We start from the raw sequence: 6,651 nt of genomic DNA on the forward strand, positions 1-6,651 counted from the left end.
ATCACAAAATAGAAGACAACCACACAATACTGGGTATCATGACCTAATAAAATTGATACACACATTTTTGGGGGGACATAATTCAACCCATGACACCATACTACCCAGTAATCCCACTCCCAGGAGAAAATCCTAGAGAAATAAGAGCCATTACACTAGTAGACGTATGCACACCCATGTTCATTGCAGCATTATTCACAATAGCAAAAAGATGGAAACAACTTAAGTGCCCATCAACAGATGAATGGATAAACAAACTATGGTACATACACACAATGGAATACTACACAACGATAAAGAACAATGATGACCGAAACATCTCACAACATGAATGAATCTGGAGGGCATTATACTAAGTGAAATAAGTCAATCACAAAAGGACAAACATTGTATGAGATCACTATTATGAAAACTCAAGAAGAGGTTTACACACAGAAGGAAACAATCTTCGATGGTTATGAGGGTGAGGAGGAGTGCAGAGGGGAAATCATTAACTAGATAGTAGATAAATGTTAACTTTGGTGAAGGGAAAGACAGTGTACAATATAGGGGAAGTCAGCTCAACTTGACCAAAGTAAAATCATAGAATCTTCATAGACACATCCAAACGTCCTGAGGGACTGAGTTACTGGGGCTGAAGGCTGGAGACCTTGGTCTCAGAGGTCGTCTAGGTCAATTGGCATAACAAAGTTCATAAAGAAAGTGTTCTTTATCTTCCTTTGGTGAGTATTGTCTTGGGTTTTAAAAGCTTGCAAGTGGCCATCTAAGATACATCTATTTATTCCATCACGTTTGGAGCAAAGGAGAATAAAGAAGACCAAAGACACAAGGAAAATATTAGTTCAGAGGACTAATGGACCACATGAACCACAGCCTCCACCAGTCTGAGGCCAGAAGAACTAGATGATGCTTAGCTACCACCACCTACTGCTCTGACAGGGATCACAGTAAAGGGTCCCAGATAGAGTGGGAGAAAAATGTAGAACAAAGTTGAAATTCACACACAAAAAACAAGCAAACAAACAAAAAAACCAGACTTGCTTGCCTAACAGAAACTGGAAGAACCGCTGAGACTATGGCTTTTGGACATGCTTTTAACTCAGAACTAAAGACCCTCTCGAAGTTCACCCTTCAGCCAAAGATTAGACAAGTTTACAAAACAAACAATAACACAGGTAAGAAATGTGCTTCCTAGTTCAGTCATGTATATGAGAACAAAAGGGCAACACCTGCCCAAAAACAACTATGAGAAGGCAGGAAGGGACAGGAAAAACAGATGGATGGAAAAGAGGAATTGGGGTGTGGAAAGGGAGAGTGTTAGCCCATCGCAGGAATTGCAATCAATGTCCAAAAACAATTTGTGTATAAATTACTGAATGAGAATCTAATTTGCTCTGTAAGGTTTCACCTAAAGCACAATTTTTTTTTTTAAAAAAAAGAGTTTCTAACTACAAATTTCCAGGTTCCACACCAGAGCTACTGTATCAGAATCTCCATTGTTGGGACCAAAGCAACTGTATGTTTCTAAAGTTTTACAGATGATTCTAGTGAACATAAAGGAAAAAAAAAAGGGATTACATCCTTGGAAATCCTATGGGGCAGTTCTATTCTGTCCTATAGTGTTCCTATGAATCAGAATCCACTCGATGATAACGGGTTTTGCTGCAGGAAGAGCTGGGGGAAAGCTTTCTGAGTGGTTTCAAAGGAGTAGGTATACAATGGACCATAGAATGTAAGTTATGTAATGAGGGAGTGAAGACAAGAGGGGTGTGACGAATAGAGCAAAAATAGGTTCATAGAATAGAGCCTTCACCAGGGTCAAAGAATTGCTAGAGTGGAAGAAAATAAGTAAATGAATTGGCAGGCTAATAGATGGTAGTCCAGGGGTGTAAAGCTTAAAATCAAGATTCCAGATGTGGTTCAATTTTTGAGATTACAAGGGTTAGGGTATAACCATGGGAATAATGGCTGAGGTAGGGTAGAGGTCAAAGACCTGACAGGCCAGGGCTTCGGATAGATCACCTACATGCACTTGAAATCACCAAGAAAGGTGACAGGAGTAGAGATAGAAAGGAGGACAGTAAGTCAGAACTAGAGGCATAAATAAATGAGGATGAGTGACCACATGGGGATCAGTAGGTGACAACCACATGGAATGGGAGCAATTGTGAAGTTTGATGACTTCATCATCTTTAACCCTAAACACTGGTTCCTAAGTACTAAATACAAATTCCTCCTTAATATAGTTTTTGAAAGGGTAAAGAGGAAGAAAAACAAAATAAATTTCATGTTTTCAATGTGTCACATTTTCTTCTCTCAATATTTTATTGATTTTAAGTCCACTTGGTGATTCAAATCCACCTAAAAGCACCTCAGAAAAAGCCCTGGTGATCTACTTCTGAAAGATTACAGCCATTGAAAACCCTATGGAGTACAGTTCTACTTTGACACACATGGGGTCACCATTAATCAGAATCGACTTGACAGCAATTGGTTTGTTTTTTGTTTTTTTGTTTCAATTACCTACCCTTGTTTTGCGGGATTAGCTTGGAAATAAAGTTTTGAAAGATCTCTCTGAAAAGATCTTTCTTTTTACACTTTATTTTATTATTTTTGTTGTTGTTGACAATATACACAGCAGAACATACACCAATTCAACAATTTCTACATGTGTATAATTCAGTGATATTGGTTATATTCTTCAAGTTATGCAACCATTCTCATTCGCCTTTTCCAAATTGTTCCTTCCCCATTAACATAAACTCACTGCCCTCTAAGCTTCCTATCTAACATTTTGAGTTACTGTTGTCAATTTGATCCCATATAGATAGTTCTTTAAAAGAGCATAATTCTCGAGGCAGACCTTTATTGATTATATTAAACTCTGGTTTAGTTTAAAGAAGATTTCAGGAGATATTTTTGGTTTGAGGTTTAAGGTATCAAAATTATCTCAGGGCAACAGTTTCAGGGGTTCATCTAGCTTCAATGGCTCCAGGAAGTCTGGAATCCATGAGAACTTGAAATTCTGGTCTACATTTCCCCCCTTTTGATCAGGATTCTTCTATAGAATCTTTGATCAAAACATTCAGTAATGGTTGCTGGGCATCATCCAGTTCTGGTTTCATGGAAAATTGTGGAAAACAGTGTGGCTGTTCTTCAAAAAACTAAAAATAGAACTACTATATGACCTAGCAATTTCACTGCTAGAAATATTCCATAGGGACTTGAAAGCAGTGACACAAACAGACATATGTACACCAGTGTTCATTGTAGCACTGTTCACAATAGCCAAAAGGTGAAAACAAATTAAATGCCCATCAATGGATGAATGGATAAACAAAATGTAGTACATACATATGATGAAATACTACTCAGCCAGAAAGAAAAACAAAGTCCTGATACATGCTACAACATTGACAGAGCTCGAAGACATTACGCTGAGTGAAATCACAAAAGGGCAAATATTTTCTGACCTCACTTACATAAAAAGAAAAGAACAAACAAATGTGTAGAGACTAAAGTTTATTAGTGGTTACCGAGGGTGGGAGGAAGGGGGGAAAGGGGTTATTTCTTAAGGAGCACTGAGTTTCTATTTATGGTGATGGAAAATTCACATTGATTAATGGTAAAGTTTACACAGCCAATTAAGGTAATTGATGTCAATAAGTTGTACAGCTGTAAAAAGTTGAATTGGAAAATGTGTGATATACATATTTACCACACACACACACACACAAAAAAAAAAGAGCAGCTGCTGAGACTGTTTACGTACAACAAACACCACAGGATTTGATTTTCTGGTTTGGAGGTTTAGGGTCATGGTTTCGTGGCACATCCCCGTTAATTGGCCTAATATCGCATTTAGTGCCTCTATTCTATCTCCTAGTTTGTTAAGTAGTGCCTGGGTTCTTAAAAGCTTGCAAGAGGCCATCCAAGGTACAACAATTGGTCTTTATTTGCCTGGAACAACAGAAGAATAAGGAGAGTCAGGAATAGGAGGAAGAAATGGAATGCATGGATAATTTCCTCCATTAACAACTCCTCCTTTGGAACGATTTTCTTGATTACTTAAGCCAAGGAGCCGCTTACAACACTGTGAGTAAAATTGCTACTGAAGGGATAAAAACTGCTCAGCTGAACCTTGCGAACTGTGTTATCTGTGGGGCTTTGAACCAGCTCAAACTGGTTCAGTCATAACTGGAATGGGAAAAATTACGGGTCGAAGCCCTGGAATGAGAGACTCAGAAGAGGTATAGTGAGCTCTTTCAGAAGCCTGATGTGTCAGATTGGATTGTTTCCAGGACTGAGCAGAGTAACACACATTCAAAGTGGCACAGTCGGCTGCCATCTTTGAGCAGGGCGCTGCTGTTTCCAACTGTGCAAAATCCAATAGACAAGATGTTTTGTTGCTATGCAACACATGGGCTGCCCTTGTTTTGTAAGAGGGAGATTAAGTTCTTGGTAGGGCTTTGACCAATAATTTTTCACATTCTGATTATGGTTCTTGTTCACCAAGTTTTAAAAATTCAGATCTCTTCTGGTGTCACTTGCTCAGCCATGATTGAACCAGGAAGAACCGGTTCAAAGCCCTGGTTATCTGTTGCCCAAAGATCCAACTATTTTTATTTGGCATTATGCCGCAGCCCCATTTCCCTGAACAAGTCGTACTCTCATCCCCAGTATCTTATTTGTATTAGTGATATCACACAAATAAAAAACTATTACCCATTGCCATTGAGTAAATTCCGACTACTAGCCACCCTATAGGACAGAGTAGAACTGCTCCATAGGGTTTCCAAGGAGGGACTGGTGGATTCGAACTGCTGACCTTTGGGTTAGCAGCCGAACTCTTAACCACTACACCACTAGGTTTTCCAAAAAAAAAAAAAAACTATTATTAATAAATTCAGTAATTACCATTTGTTGAATATCTTCTACATGCAGACACAGTACTAGCTATAATACTAATGCCTAACATTTCTTGAATCTTATTATGTACCAGATATTTATGCTTTGATTGTGTAACCTAATTTAGTTTTCATAACAGCCGATGAAGTGTTAAGGCTAAGATAAAGAGATTAGAGCCCAGAAATGTTCTTGGCTAAGATCTTAGTTATTAAAAAGTGGATACAGATGGAACTCAAAAATCTCATTGACTCTGAAGTTTCTGTGTATATGCTATGCTATATTTGCCCTTACTATGTACCTTACAGAGCTTTGGTGGTGCAGTGGTTAAGAGCTATGGCTGCCAACCAAAAGATTGGCAGTTTGAATCCATTAGCCACTCCTTGGAAACCCTATGGGCAGTTCTACTCTGTCCTATACGGTCACTGGACAGAATGAGTTTGGTTATGTTCCTTACAAAATCTCAAAGAAGGGGAGTAGGAATCTTTAAAATGGCTGATATTACCTTGAGCTAACTAAAGTTAAGATTCTATCACCTAGAGAAGTTAAATTCAGCTATAGAAAAAGTTATATTTCTTGTACTCTTAAGTGTATGAGCTAAATTTCATACCCATTAGACAAGGGAGGACAGTTTCAAGAAAGAGGGTGAGGCTGATTGACAGTGTTGGGCAAACTGATACATACAGTTTAAGGAGTCTGAGGTCCAAGACAAGGCCATCAGAGTTAGGAAATCATTGGTGTTCCTTGAAGGATATGTTTCAGTACTGTAATGAGGGCAAACCAAGATAGGAGATTACATAATGAATGCGAGATCTAGGGCAAATCATTCTTCAAGGGAAGAGAAAAGATCTGTGAAGTCTTCAGGGAATACAGTTCAAAGATAATTGTTAGTATTTAGGGCATTTAAACATACTACAGTTTTCAGTCATTTTACCATGAATTATGCCACCATTTAAAATAAATATTTAATATAAATTGGTGTAAAATTTTAAATATAAAAAACTATAAATGTCTAAGAAGAAGATGGATAAATATTTAGGTAAACTGGGAATGGGGAGAAGGAGAGGATTTCTAAGTATGACGTCAAAGAGAGAAAACTTTACATAAATTTAAAATTGTGTTGATTTTTTAAAAACCCATACATAAATTAAAAGGTAAGTGAAAAACCTGAAAAAGAAAGTTTGCAATATACATTTATAAATTTATTTAATATATACTCTCAATATCTTAAAAATCAATAAGTAAAGACAAGCTCCCTAATAAGGAAAATGGTTAAAGGACATTAATAGCCAATTCAGAGAAAACATGCACGTTTCCTCCCCCTCCCAAAAAGAAAAACTGTTCCGTTTCATCAGTAATCAAATCAATTACAAAAAGATTTTTTGTGTTCTACTCAACAAATGACAGAGATTAAAAAACAAACAAACAAAAAACTGATAATAACTATGCTGGGTGTGTAATTGAAGAAATGGGTAATCACATACATGACTGGTAGGAATGGACATTGTTCTGGAGGAAATATGCATACCCATTGTCCTGGCAATTTTTTTCTGGGAATTAATCCAGAGGAAGTAATTAAGAGTGTGTACAATGATTTAGCTACAAGAATATTCATTACAGTGTTGTTTAAAATGATGAAAAATTGAAAACAACCTAAGTGTCCAAAGAAAGGGATTGCTTAAATAAATTAAGGTAATGAAATTCTCCATAGTGTGTTCATGAATATGGAGAGTTGTTCTGCGGAAA

This window comes from Trichechus manatus, unplaced genomic scaffold (genome assembly GCF_000243295.1).
Source record: "Trichechus manatus latirostris isolate Lorelei unplaced genomic scaffold, TriManLat1.0 scaffold00143, whole genome shotgun sequence".
Taxonomy (NCBI): Eukaryota; Metazoa; Chordata; class Mammalia; order Sirenia; family Trichechidae; genus Trichechus; species Trichechus manatus.